Raw genomic sequence first — 15181 nt, forward strand, 5'->3', positions numbered from 1 at the left:
AATAAAAGTAGCTGCTTTTATTGTTAGTTTACTTGGGATAAAATAGGTTTGGGAACAAGGACAGCTCATATAAGTGGCAGATAAAGATACCAGACTCCCAGGTACAATGAAACAAATCATGTAAATGGTCTAACCGCAGAAACCAGGCAGGCTGGCACATGCATGCCTTATGAAACTGTTTTATAATTGTAGGTTTGCTTTTTTCACTTAATAAAAAGTTGCCCAAATGTTTTAAATTGTCAAGGCTTTCAATTTAAAACTCCAAATTTGCGTTAATATCTAATTGTGGCCAACACTTGTGCATCTTTATCACAAATTTGTTATAACATATACTTAGCAATTAACCAATAAGAGATATTATCAGAAGGAAAGAAAGTATTATCTAATTTACCTTAAGGATTGTGGGAAATGCTGCTTGTTAGTTGAGGGAGGCAGATATAATAAAAAGACAGCTTATAAAACGAATACTATAAAATGTGACATTTTCCTGGAAGTATGCCCTACGTAAAAAAAGTGCATTTGAAGAAGTTTAGGAAGTATTCCTCAAATGAAGTGACAGAGAACTCAAAAACAATAAATTTAGTGATAAATTAATAAAAATATATTCAAGCACATAAAAAAGATTTGAAGAAATGAAATGATAGTCCTTGTTCCTAACTATGAAAGCTCAAAGTTGTAAAAGGTCAATTCTCCCTAAATTAATCTATAAATTGAATAAAATCCGAATCAAAATATAAAAGGGTAATTTGGGGAACTTGTCACAAATATTTCTAAAATCCATCTAGAAGAATACATTTTATTTTAATTTAAAAACTTTTTTCAATTACAGTTCACATTCAATATTATATTAGTTTCAGGTGTACAGCATAGTGGTTAGACATTTACATAACTTATGAAGTTATCCCCCCAATAAGTCTAGTACCCACCTGACACCATACATAGTTACTACAATATTATTGACTATATCCCTATACTGTATATTACATCCCTGTGACTATTTTTATAACTGGCAATTTATACATCTTAATCCCCTCCCTCTTTTCAAGGAAGAATACATTTGTGAACTTAGCAAAGTCATAAAAGAGACTAGCAGTACCAGTTATTAGTACATATTATAAAGCAATAGTCAGAAATAATAGTAACACATTTAAAAAAAAGCTTGGGTGACTTTCATACATCCACAAAATCAAATAACAAAAATTGTAAAGGACAATTAAACTGTAGAAATTTAAGCTGTGATACTGAAACAGGACTAGACTGACAAACCACTGAAACAAACAGAAAACTCAAAAGTAGATGCAAGATTAAAGAATTTAGTTTAAAAGTGGCATTTCACATTGGCAGCAAAAAAGCAGTTTGTTTAACAAATGGTACCGGGAAAACTGGTCAGACATTTGGAAAAAAAGTAACACTGGATTCTTACTTCATCCCTTATACAACAAGGAACCACACACAGAACAAACATTTAAACCTAGCTGTAAAGTCACAGAGAGGCACCAGAAAAATGGGTCCATGTTTTTATAATCTCAAGGTAGGACAGGCCTTTCTAAGCAGAAGAAAACAGCAACACCAAGAAAAAGGCTGACAGGTGTAACAACATAAAAAATTTTTCTTTTCCTTTTTCTTGTTTTCATTCTTTTTCTTTTCTTTCTCTTTTGTTTTTTCTTTTCTTTTTTTCTCTTTTTTTCAGAAACCACTAGGACTGTCCCCTCCCTCACTCTCTGAAAGGAAGGGAAGGATTGTCACTGGCAAGAGCAGCTGCAGCAGCAGCACCAAAAGCAGGCTTCATGCTCAGGGGGCACACCGAGCCGCCTCCTCGTGGCAGCGGGTGCTTTACACGGTCAGAGAGACTTCTCTAGCAACAAATTACAGAAATGATCCCTGAGAGTACAGTCTTAACAACATAAAGGTGTAAGAAAAGACCAATATCCTAGGAGAAGCACGAGTAAAGGTAGTTAATATGCAACTGACTAAATTTTTAAAAAGTCAATCGTGATGATCAGCCTTACTACTAACTAAACAACTGCAAAGAGAAACAGTAAGGTATCAATTTTGCCATTAGATTTGTAAAATTTTTAAAAAATAATAATAAACTGGCCAAAGCAGTATTGCAAGGAGGTGGAGAAATATATATTTTTATGTACTACTGCTAAGAACCTAAAATGGTACAGTCTTTCTGGAGGGGAGTACAGTAATCTGTATCAAAATTATAAATTATAAATTTGCCTACCCTTTGATATGATGATTTCTCTTCTACTGATTTACCCTAAGATATAATCACATCGAATGTTTTAAAAATCCATGAGTGCATAATGGTACTTTTTAAAAAGTCAGTCAGTCACTCTGCAGCCTAACGGTACTTATTTGTTTTACTGAAATTGACTTTCCAAGATGGGAGGAGGGCACTGAAGTGAGGAAAATAATGAAATATGTTCTGCTTTTCTTATATAGGCTATATTTCAAGGTTACCAAATAGTTGATGAAGAAAAGTTCTTTATAGAAGAACTGCAGCTAAAAAGCACTGAAAGAATGACAGAATTTATAAATCATGATTTCCATACCTATCAGAATGGCTAAAATTAAGCTATTTCCCTGTATACCTATATTTGCACTTTTCTAAAACTAGGCTATTTCCATTTCTTTTAAAAAGGGGTAACTGAACAAAAGAAAACAAATACAGAACTCAAATACTGTAAAGGTCAGAGAGGATTAGAAACTTATTTATACAACTAATACTGAGGAATACCAAAAAGTATTCAGCCTCGAGAGGCACCAGAAGTAGGTCACATGCCCAGAACGAGCCTAAGCTTGTCTAAGACGCACAAAGGCCTCAACACGCAGCCTCTCCCTGCCTCTCTGATGGTATGTGTCACCACCACAAGCGACCTTTCTCTTATCACTCCAGCAGCGATGACAGCCTGTAGTTTCCCACACACACCATGCTGTTTTCAGGCCTCTGCCACATCGGTCCACCCCCAGCTTTTCTCCAAACTCCTGTGCCCCTGGCCTCTCCACTTTACTATTAAGGCATCATTTGAAACTCAGCCCGGGACCATCTGCTCCAGGACACCTTTGCAGGGGCTCTCCTCCCCCACCCCCACCAGACCTGCTAAGATCCCTGTCTGCCCACAGCGCCAGATCACGCCCTAGTAAAGCCAGCTGTTTAAGGAGGAAAGTTTTCGAGCTCCTTGAGGGAAAGAGCGCTGTATGGTTTGCTTTAGTGTATCCAGCAATGCATGCTGAACGAGGCACAGCAGAGCCCCCATCAGGGTCTGGAGAACTGAAAAGCAGCCGAAGAGCTGAGGAAAACCCGATTTCCTCCCTTTCCTAAGGACACACTGACATATCTGTCCTGCACTACAGGGTCTATGAGCTTTTTCCAGGAGGTACCTTATTGCTCCAGAATATGAAATTTTTAAATTAACGTTTAATTAAATACACACACACATAACATTTCAATAGCAACTCAACTCTATTCATAAATATATATGTTAGATTTAATATAGGATATGGGTACACTGTATATCATTGAGGGGGGTATTTGAAAAGTAACAGTGCCTAGGGCCTAGAAAGGTCTTGAAACCTCCCTGCCTAAAAAACCTGTTCTGGCTGGTACCTTACCCAGCTGATTTGAGATGAAGGATAAGTCATATCCAAAGCAAAGCAACACCTATAACCAAAGAAACAAACAAAACCATGTAAGAACCCCTCACCTGGAGCTTCCAGGTCCCTAACAGGTAACCACTGCATCACCAGAGCTGAGAATGGCGTGGACCAGCACCCTACCCTCTGGAGTGAGAATTCCCTGGTTAGCACAGGTCAGTAAGAAAGATAGGCCAGTAAGCCAGGACAAGTAAAATAGGGAAACTGAGACAGATTGTTAAACAGCAGTTTGCAGCCACCTAGTATATCCTATCTTTCCCTAAACCAAGGACACTTGAGAATAAATGGTTTGTGTTAGATGGGCCAGGTACAGAAACCCAGGTACAGAAACTCACCAGGGCAGGAAGCCTTGGATGCCTAGCAAGGGGCAAAACTGGGAAAACAAGAACTTTGTCCCCAGGGTAACCTATCCTCCCCTAGCATTATCTCTGGTCATGCAGTTTAGACCCCCTGAGATAACATCTTGGCCTCAGTTGTATTTCAGCTCCAGGCCCAGATAAGCAGCAAGACCAAACAAGTGGCGCTGTGGCTGCCTCAGTACCAGATACACTGACTAATGACCCTCTGCCCTGGCACCAACCAGTCAGTGGAGACCACCAGCCCGAAAGAGCACACCTGGAAAGCTGATGAATATTCTATTCTATTGAGACCTTCCCCTGAGATTCCAGCCTGCAAGTGAGAAATAAAAGCCTCAGGACAAAGGACTCAAGTGTTCTCCCTCTAGGGAGCAACAACCCCCCCCCCCAGCCCACGCCACCATTCCCTTTCCCCTCTTCTTCCCCCACAGGCATGCATCTCCTAAACTCTAAGGGGCCCACGAGATTTGAAACCAGGGAGCAATGGGCAGAGTGAACCTAACCCCAAGGCTTCCTTTTCTCTGACTTCCCAAAAAGCCCAAGCAGTCCAGCCTAGGCTCTCCTGTTGCTTCTTTTATGCTAAGCCTTTTCTTGTTTTACTGTCCCCAGCTTTAATAAATATTCCCTCACAGTCACTTGGGCTTGTGAATTTAAAAAAAATATATCTTTATTAATTTCAGAGAGAGGAAGGGAGAGGGAGGGAGAGATAGAAACATCAATGATGACAGAGTCATTGATCAGCTGCCTCCTGCACACCCCCAACTGGGGATCGAGCCCACAATCCAGGCATGTACCCTGACCAGGAATCGAACCACAATCTCCTGGATCCTAGGTCGATGCTCAACCACTGAGCCACGCCCGTCCAGGCTCGTGCTGTGAAATTTTTCCTGCACGAAGTCAAGAACCCACACACTATGGGCTGGCCCTATAGGGCAGGCCTGCCAAGGGCCAGGTTCCCTTTCCGGTAACAGTAGGACCGCCCAGGCTCCAGCAGTGTCAACAGGGAAGGTGGAAATTCAGGGAAAGACAGGACAACTGCTCCCATTCCCAAGCTGGCTCTGCTCCCCGGGGCAAAGTTCTGAGCTGAAGAGCTAGCTGGGGTGGGCCCCGGAGGTAAAAAATAGGTACAGTATGTAAAAGCTAAGAGTGCAGCACAGAACATGCATACTCACAAAAACACAAAGTAACTACCATCGATTCTAGGTATTTATAGTGGAGATAATTTAAAGTGGTCCCCAACACCGAGTTAACGAATACTGACCTCTGCTCCTGAGAAGATACAGGCCTAGGTTTTCACAACACTGTCAACACTGATCAATACATAGCCTTGTTTTATGTGTGTTTCTGATTAAAGGTAGTTCATTTAACATTTATTGTTGTTTCACCAGCATTAAACTCACAGCAGCAGCACTCTAAGTCAAGCCTAACAAAGCTCATCTTAAACATTATCTTTGTAAGGCCTACACAGCCTCTGTGCACTTAGAAACACTAGACAGCATGCCAGCACTTCAGCACTATGCTTGGGGGCTGTTTTAACCACCAAATTGCCCACAAAAAGCACAGAAATGTGAAAAGCATGGCACTGAGAAGAGCACAGACCAGACACTTGTTTACAGTGTGAGCTGGAAGGAGGCAGCCAGTCGCCTTGTATGACCTCAGCTGGAAACGTGAACTTCGAATTCTTCATCCCTCTGCACATGTCAGGGAGTGGCCAAGAAAGTGCCCTAAGTATTGCTTTTGGGATTACAATTTTAGTGAGTAGGAAAATTTACAAACAAAGAAACTGCAAATAATGAGGATTGACTATATTACCAAAAAAATAAAAAATACATGTGCCATCAGTACTTTTTTAAGGAAGGATAGATATTCTTGACCTTCTTGTAAGGCAGGGGTGGGGAACATTTTTTCTGCCAAGGGCGATTTGAATATTTATAACATCATTTGTGGGCCATACAAAATTATCAACTTAAAAATCAGCTATGTTGCCTGGCCGGAGTGGCTCAGCGGTTGAGCATCGACCTATGCTCCTGGAGAACAAAGTTCAATTCCTGGTCAGGGCACATGCCAGGGTTGTGCGCTTGGTCCTCGCTGGGGGGCGTGCAGGAGGCAGCCGATCAATGACTCTCTTGTCACTGATGTTTCTCTCTCTCTCTCTCCCTCTTCCTTCCTCTCTCTGAAATCAATAAAGATATATATATATATTTTTTTAAATTAGCTATGAAAAAAGCTCCTAGATTTATTGAATTTTGAGTCCCACCTGCAGTTCCTTGACAGGGCCAGGCCAAATGATTTCGCAAGGCATACTCGGGCTGGCAGGCCAGACGTTTCCCTCCCATTGTAAGGAATGGGATCCAAAGTGAGCATCTTTCAGGGTAGAAGAGGGCTCCACAGCGGGAAGGTAGCCTGGAGGAGGTTTTACACCCCAGCAGAAGACGCGAGGCTGGCCGTCCTTCCTGCAGTGGTGGGCTCCTGGGAGTGTGCACAGGAGTTGAATTTTAAGACTCCTACCAGTGAATCATTTTAATGAAAATATTTTGTGAAGTCCACTCCCTAAGTTTAAGGATATCAAGTTTGCTTTAAAGCTTGTCTTACCCACATGAAAAAAGTGGGTAAACTTTCCAAAAAGTAATACTCTAACCACATACAAAAATTGTATATTACTCACACTAAATGCTTAATTTTCCTCTAGGGTTAAAAACTAATATTACAGGGCAAAGATTCCATTCGCCTTCCTTTTGAAACAAATCAATAAGAAGCAGCTAAGCAATACAGTTTATTGTTCTTTCATGTGAGAAAACTAAATGGGCATAAATGACCAGGTATAAGATGAAAATCACTGAATGCACAAATGATTCTGAAATTGCAGCTTAATGATTTTGAGTAAATGATCCTATGTACTACTAAGTAACATCCAAATATGTTGTTTTACCAAAAATTTAAAAATAAAAAGTTTAGGCCAGAGGGAGAGGAGGGGGGAACCTACATTCACTTTATCATACCTAAAAATACTGAGTTTATGGCTAAGTAAGTACATGACAAATGTTCCCCTTTTAAAGAGAACTTAATCTTGTCAAATAAATAATTTTATACAAAATTTCAATTTAACTGAACTTCTTAAGAATGACAAATTACAATCCAGTCACATTTAACACTAAAAGTACAATGTTCATTTCATTTTATTTTACTCTGGCCTACTTCAAAAGCATAACTTTTTAAAAATGCTTAGATAGAAATCAAAAAGTACTTTAAAAATAGATCTCTGTAACAATAAAATACCAAAAGTTGGTCATTACAATAAAAACAAAAGTTAATAGGAACTTGCTTTAAGTTTTTTCAAAGGTGTAATTTTTAAAATATGAAACTAAGTATACATTTGTAGAGTAGGACGATGTGAGGATTAAGTAAACATATGAAAACTCTTGGCCTTGTTTCCCACAAAATGTTTAGTTGTATAGTTAGTTGAGACAATTCATGGGTTTCTCACACTTCTGAACTATTATATTAGAAAATTTAGTTTATTCATCTTTCACTAACATAAACCTTTTGAGAAAGACATTTTCAATGTATTAACTTACGAATGATTTTAAAGTCTTTAACCTCAACCATTTTTGAGAGAGGTTAAAAAATAAAGCCTTCTACTTTAGGTGTTTAAATAGCACAGGTGCAAAATAAATACTAGCTAAATTTGACAACTCGCAAATGCTTCTCCAAGCTGTAACTATTGCGTAATGACTTAGGAGCCGCATTTCCTGAAGAAGGGTCATAATCAGTTGTAACAAATAAACCAATGATTGCTATTCACTCTGAGTATACCACCCACTGACTAATCAACACCTACACCTCCCACACCTGCCTGTGTGACCTTCCACTTGGGGTAAATACACAAGATCAAAACTTGTTTTCTTTGCTCAAGGGAGGTAAGACTCTCAGAGAACTAACCGTTGTGGACAGTTGAGTTTTCCAAAAGGATAGAGACTTAACCACTTGGAAAGAGTATTTCACACAATTTTCTTCTTAAACAAGATATATTGAATATAAATTCTATTTTTCTTGACTCACAACCATCAGTGGGAATCCTTGTCCAGTGTGTTGGAAGACAATTCATGGGTCTCTCACACTTCTGCATGTCTCCTAAGCAGAGGTGCTGCTTCCTTCAGTTTTGAACTATCTCTTCAAGGATATGTATGTAACAAACCCTAACCCTCCAGAGTAGAGGGCAGATTTGTTTACTGTCCAGTATAGTAAAAATAATGTCTCTCTCTGGGCTAAGGTTGAGCAGATTTTCTTGGATTACCTAATGAGGGTTATACAGCTGTGGACTTATGGGGCAGGCAGAAATGCCACAAACATGAAGCTCATGCTGTTGTTGGCTGTGCTGCTTTGGGTAACTGAAAAGTAAATTAACTTGAGCCATGAATAGCCACCAGGCCACTTGAAACTAAGAGTTGCCTTGCTTACCGGTGCAGAGCTGCCCTCCCCCTCTACACTCCCTGAAACCTCCCCTCATGCTCTAAGGAAGGGTTAAGGAAGATGATTAGGAGTGGGCAGCCAAAGTCTCCCTGTCCCCAAGAGAGACTGAAGGCCTTGTGCACCCAAGTATGTTGGGGAAATTCTGGGAGGGAAGCGACTCAAACTTTTATGGTTCTGTGGGAACAGGATTCACAGTGGAGAAGGGAAACTAACATGACCGAGTGGATGGGGTACTTTGGGCCAATTCAAAGTACTGTTGTTTCTACATCTGAATGTATAAAAGATGTGTCCATAGTGCTAGAGGTGATTCTCCCCCATCGGGAAGAGTGGGTGAGTCAGGATTTCAGGGAATTGTCCCTACCCCATGAAGTCCACAGTTTTCAATATATAAAAGATGTCCTGTTCATTGGCAAGTCAGAAACCTCCATCTCAATGGTCCCTGACTGTGCTGGTGGTATCATACTTCCACCAGCAGAATCCAGGGGTCTACTTGCTAAGTAAAATTTCTTGGGATGGTGTGGCAGGATTCACAATGCCCAACCCTTTTAGCCATCGAGGAACAGCTAGCTGACCCTTCAGAGACCCATCACCAAAAAGTCAGCCTGGCACGTTGTTAGACACTGGGTATTGGAGGTAGTGTGGCTCTGTGACTGTCAGTGTGGCCAGGCTGGCTGTAGCAAACACTCTGCTGATATAATTAAAGTCCATAATCAGCTGACCTTAAATTACTCAAAAGGGAGTTTTTCCTGGATGGGCCTGATGTCATCAGTTAGAAGCCCTTTGGGAGAACTTAGGCTTCCCTGAGCCCAGATACTCCAAACTGCAGCAAAGTGAAAATAGAGGAAACATACCTCAGTGTAATAAGGACCATATATGACAAACCCACAGCCAACATTATACTCAATGGGCAAAAACTAAAAGTGTTTCCCTTAAGATTGGGAACAAGACCGGAATGTCCACTTTCACCACTCTTACTCAACATAGTCCTGGAAGTCCTAGCCACAGCAATCACACAAGAAGAAGAAATAAAAGGATTTCAAATTGGAAAGGAGGAAGTAAAACTGGCATTATTTGCAGATGACATGACACTGTATATAGAGAACCCTAAAGACTTCACCAAAAATCTATTAGAACTGATAAATGAATTCAGTAAAGTAGCAGGATACAAAATAAATATCCAGAAATCAGTTGCATCTTTATACACCAATAATGAACTATCAGAGAAACTAATAAAACAATCCCATTTACAGTTGCATCAAAAATAAAATAAAATACATTGAAATAAATTTAACCAAGGATGTAAAAGACCTGTTCTCGGGCCCTGGCCAATGTGGCCCAGTGGTTAGAGGGTCCACCTACGCACTGAAGGGTCTCAGGTTCAATTCCCAATCAAGGGCACATACCTGGGTTGCAGGGTTCAACCCAATGTTTCTCTCTCTCTTTCACTTTTTCTCTCTCTCTCCTTCCCTTCCTCCTTCCCTCCTGTAACAAAAAAAAACACCTGTTCTCAGAAAAATTAAGACACTGAAGAATGAAACTGAAGAAAATACAAATAACTGGAAGCATATACCGTGTTCATGGATAGGCAGAATTAATATCATTAAATGTCCATACTACCCAAAGCAATCTATAAATTCAACACAATTCCTATCAAGATACTAATGGGATATTTCACAGAACCAGAAAAAAATACTCCAAAAATTTATATGGAACCACAAAAGACCCTGAATAGCCATAGCAATCTTGAGAAAGAAGAACAAAGTTGGAAAAATCACACTACCTGATATCAAAATATACTACAGGCTATAGTAATCAAAACAGCATGGGACTAGCATAAGAACAAAAATATAGATCAATGGAACAGAATAGAGAGCCTAGAAATAAACCCACACCTTTATGGTCAATTAATATTTGGCATAGGAGGCAAGAACATACAATGGAGTAAACATAATCTAGTCAATAAATGGTGGTGGGAAAATTAAACAAATACGTGCAAAAAAAGAAACTAGACTACCTTCTTACACCATACACAAAAATAAACTCAAAATGGATTAAAGACTTAAAAGTTACAGTTAAAATCCTAGAAGAAAACATTGGCAGGAAAACTTCAGACATTTCCCACAGCAATATTTTTTCTGATACATAGCCTTGGGCAAGGAAAATAAAAAAAAATAAACAAATGTGACTATTTCAAACTGAAAAGTTTTTGCACAGCAAAGGATACCATCAACAAAATGAAAAGACAACCAACCAAATGGGAAAGCATATTCACAGATAAATCTGATAAGGGATTAATATCCAAAATTTATAAACAACTTATAAAACTCAACACCAAAAAAACAAACAATCCAATTAAAAATGGGTAAAGGACCTGAATAGACACTTCCCCAAAAAGGACATGCAGATGGCCAATAGACATAAAAAGATGCTCAACGTCATTAATCATTAGAGAAACGGAATTAAAAGCACAATGAGATATCACCTCATACCTGTCAGAATGGCTATCATCAATAAATCAACAAACAAGTGCTGGCAAGGATATGGAGAAAAACAAATTCTCATGTACTGTTGATGGGAATGCAGATTGGTGCAGCCACTGTGGAAAGCAGTATAGTTACCTCAAAAAATTAAAAATGGAACTGCCATAGGACCCAGCACTCCACTTCTGGGAATATATCCAAAGAAACCCAAGACATTAATTTGAGAGAATATATGTTCACTGCAGTGTTATTTACAATAGCCAAGATTTGGAAGCAGCCCAAGTGCCCATCAGTAGATAAGTGGGTAAAAAAGCTGTGCTACATTTACACCATGGAATACTACTCAGCCATAAAAAAGAAGGAAATCTTACCCTTTGTGACAGCATGAAAGTACATGGAGAGTATTATGCTAAGTGAAATAAGCCAGTCAGTGAAAAAAAGTACCATATGATTTCATGCACATGTAGAATCTAATGAACAAAATAAACTAACAAAGTGGAGAAAGACCCATGGCTACACAGAATAGACCAAGAGCTCTCAGAGGGGAGGGGGTTGGGGCTGTGTAAGAAGGGTGAAGGGATTAAGAAAAAAGAAGACTCGTGGACACAGACAACAGTACGGTGACTGTCAGAGGAAAGGGGGGTTGGGGAGGTAGAAGAGGGTAAAGAGGAGATAAATGGTGATGGAAGGAGACTTGACTTGGGGTGGTGAACATACAACACAGCATATAGATGATGTTTTGTAGAACTGTATACCTGAAACCTATATAATTTCATTAAGCAATGTCACCTCAATAAATTCAATAAAAATAAATTTAAAAAATACCACTCAGTGATAAAAAGGAACAAATTATTGGTACACACAACAACCTGGATGAATCACCAGAGAATTATGCTGAGTGAAAAAGCCAATGTCAAAGGTTACAAATGACATGATTTCACTTAGATAACATTCTTGAAATGACAAAATTATAGAACAGAGAACAAACTCTTGGTTACCAAGAGCTAAGAGGGGGTAAAGGCAAGAGGGAAGTGGTGTGGCAATCACGGGGTAATATGAGGGATCCTTGATGATGTAAATGTTCTGTACCTTAAATATACCCATGTCAACATACTGATGGTGGTAAGTATTATAGAGTTTTGCAAGATGTTACCATTGGGAGAAAATGGGTAAAGAATACAGGGATCCCTGTTCTTTAACAACTGCACACAAATCTACAATTATCTCAAAATAAAAATTAGGGTTTTTTATGGTATTATCTCAAAATAAAAATAAAGGGTTTTTGGGTTTTTTAATCCTCACCAGAGGATATTTTTTCCATTGCTCGTCAGAGAGAGTGGAAGGGAGGGAGAGAGAGAGAGAAACATTGATCTGAGAGAGGTATTGATTGGTTGCCTCCTGCACAAGCCCCAAGGGGATCCAGCCTGCAACTGAGGTACATGCCCTTGGCCGGAATCAAACCTGGGACCCTTCAGTCTGAGGGTCAACGTTCTAACCGCTGAGCCAAACCATTAGGGCTAAAGGGTGTGTTTTTTTAATGGCATTTGTTCTCCATGGAAATTATCAGCCAAAGCATTTGTCATCCAATTTTAATCTTTCTAATTTTCTTGTTGACAGGACAAGGAAAATCACCTCTAACAACCTAATTCCAAAGCATCTGCCAAGTGCTTATCATGTGTAACTAGGTGCTAAGGAAACAGACAAAGGAGGAGACAGTGTAGATTCAGTAGAGAATTTATACTTTCTAATGAAGCTGAACAAGAACTGCAGTACTGGACTCAAGTATCATAAGGCGCTTCATCATTCCTGCCCATAGTCATAGAAATTTCTAAACAGAAAACAGGCAGCACCTGACCAGTGTATGACCAACTTACATTCAAGTAATTCTAAAGAAAGTCTTCTTCTCTGCCTTACTCCCAGCCAGTATAAAACTCATCCTCAATAGAACCCCTGCTTCCCTGGTCTCCACATCACACCTCAGCCCAAACCACCACCCCACCTGTTTCTGGGCAGAAACAGGAGAGGGGAACGGAGATCACACATGTGTGTGACACACACACACACACACACACACACACTCACACTCTTCTCTCATACCCAACTTGCTGCAATCCCTCTGAATGTGCACACCCGAGGAGAACGGCAAAGGGGTCCTAAGGAGTAGGTAAGACTCCAGCTACCATTCCTCTCACTACAGTTAAGCTATCAGGAAAGGAAAAGACATAAAAGAGAAAGGGGGGAGAGAGACGGGAAAAGGTTTGCTGCATTCTTACCCATTCCCCTCAGCTCTTACCTCCCTCAGCTTTCACACGGAGACCCAGCAAGCGAAGCCTCTGCATGGTCCAAGGTGGTATCCCAAGACAGCGAGGGCAAGCTGTGCAATGACACAGCCTCTCTACTAACTGCAAGGGTAGATGAGGCTGACTGGCTCATCCGGTTCCCCATCCTCCCTCAACATTTCAGGCGGTCTGTTTCCAAGCCTGGGAAGTCTCCACAAATGGATTACACGGTCCTTGCACCAGAGTTCATCCACAGTAATCTAGCCCATAGCTTCACATTCAGTTCTAATAAACTACTGGTTTCCAGTTCATGGCTAATCAGAAGGAATACATTTCATAGACAGAAAAGCATGCCGTTCATTCAATTACCATTAGTTGAGTATCTAAGAAGTGCCAGGCACTTGAAGATAGGCATTGACCAATATATAATGACTCCTATCCTCCCTGGCTTATGTAGAGGGGGTTCAGACAGAATAATAAATTAAAATAAAAAATAATTGTTAATAAAATACTTACAAAGTGTGACAGTTGCTAACAAGTATATAAACAGAGCTGAGGATCTTGCACTTTCTTCAGATATGTAGAGCAATTTCCTTTCCAACACTGTCAAAATATAGAATTAAAAATTCATATAATTTAATGGCCCCAAATATACTCTAAAATTTATTTTTAAAAATTAAATCCCAGAAGCTGGATTGGTACTATCTCTATGTTAAAAGCTATATGCCATTCCAAATCCCTAGAGTAGAAGTGGTATGTGGAGGGCTTAGGGAAGCATTTCCATAGGTAGAGATTACAAAAAATGGGTCACTGAGAAGTGAGGGAAGGAAGCAGGAAGTAGGATAAAAAGCGTGCCTTCAGCCCAGCCGGGCGTGGCTCAGCAGTTGAGCATCGACCTGGGATCCAGGCGATCGGGGTTCGAGTCCTGGTCAGGGCACATGCCTGGGTTGCGAGCTCAATCAATGACTCTCTCATCATTGATGTTTCTATCTCTCTCTCTCCCTCTCCTTTCCTCTCATATTAAAAAAAAGAAATTATGTAAAAAAAAAAAAAGTGTGCCTTCAGGTATTTCAAAACTTGGCCTAGGGTGGGCTCTGTAGTAAAGAAAGACACTCCCTCCTTCTCCTCCCTGTCCAGATCACTTAGCACCCTGCTCCCTGGGCTCCACAATCCTTACTAGTACCATACTTCAGTTGCTTTAAGCAACTTTTGTAGACTCACTTGGGCACAAAACTACCTTGTGGAACATGTTTTTCTTTTAGGAAAGTGAAATAGATTTCAAACAAGCAACCACTAAATCAATCAACCCCACTTGAATTGGAGACTGCCAAGATAAAACCCTAATCTTGCTTTCCACAATTTTTAACTCCAACCAATTTTTGAGGTACATTTTAAAAATTACATTATTAGAGGTACCTAATCTTTTCAAATATGCCAAACATAATAACCTAATGTTAAAACCTACTGACTAGCAGATACAGTTAACTGCAAATCTGAACCATACAGACAATAATCTGAATTTCCATCAAGGAAGCTACAAGCACCAAATGATGGGGCAAAAATGAATCCAGGCTTTATCTGGGCCTCAGAGGGGAAAAAACAGCTCTGAATTGTCACTTTCGAAGAAACCCACATTTCTTGCAATTCAAATGTAATTTCTTCAAATTTAAGTCTGAGACTTTTGTTGATTTGCTTGACTTTGCTTTCTCAAACAAAATTATTCATAAAGACTCTAGATTTGTTCCTTGCTATTGGGCCTCCACTTCCATTTTATAAAGCCTGACCTACATTAAGTTAGAAAGTTACTTCTGAAAGCTTCCACCTGGCTTTTCTTTCTAAACAACTACAGTTGTAAATGGGAGAAAATTTGTAGTCCAGTCTTCTTGTCACATATTAGGAATGGGAAAGGAATGATCTCCCTTTTTAATGATCT

The 15181-nt window shown here is 39.8% G+C and overlaps 1 protein-coding gene and 1 non-coding gene across 3 annotated transcripts in view; both read right to left on the reverse strand.

Moving 5' to 3' along the window:
* C8H2orf76 (chromosome 8 C2orf76 homolog) overlaps positions 1-15181 on the reverse strand; it is a 49557-nt gene that overhangs the window by 33223 nt on the left and 1153 nt on the right. For both annotated transcript variants that reach the window (XM_087819903.1, XM_087819902.1), the window contains exon 2: positions 13765-13851. The gene's annotated coding sequence lies outside the window, so the exon portion shown is untranslated. The remainder of the gene's footprint in view (positions 1-13764; positions 13852-15181) is intronic.
* LOC148092641 (small nucleolar RNA U3) lies at positions 1693-1897 on the reverse strand. Its single transcript, XR_015714981.1, has one exon. It is a non-coding gene; the product is annotated as a small nucleolar RNA U3 (small nucleolar RNA).

This window comes from Miniopterus natalensis, chromosome 8 (genome assembly GCF_054644295.1).
Source record: "Miniopterus natalensis isolate mMinNat1 chromosome 8, mMinNat1.hap1, whole genome shotgun sequence".
NCBI classification, from domain to species: domain Eukaryota; kingdom Metazoa; phylum Chordata; class Mammalia; order Chiroptera; family Miniopteridae; genus Miniopterus; species Miniopterus natalensis.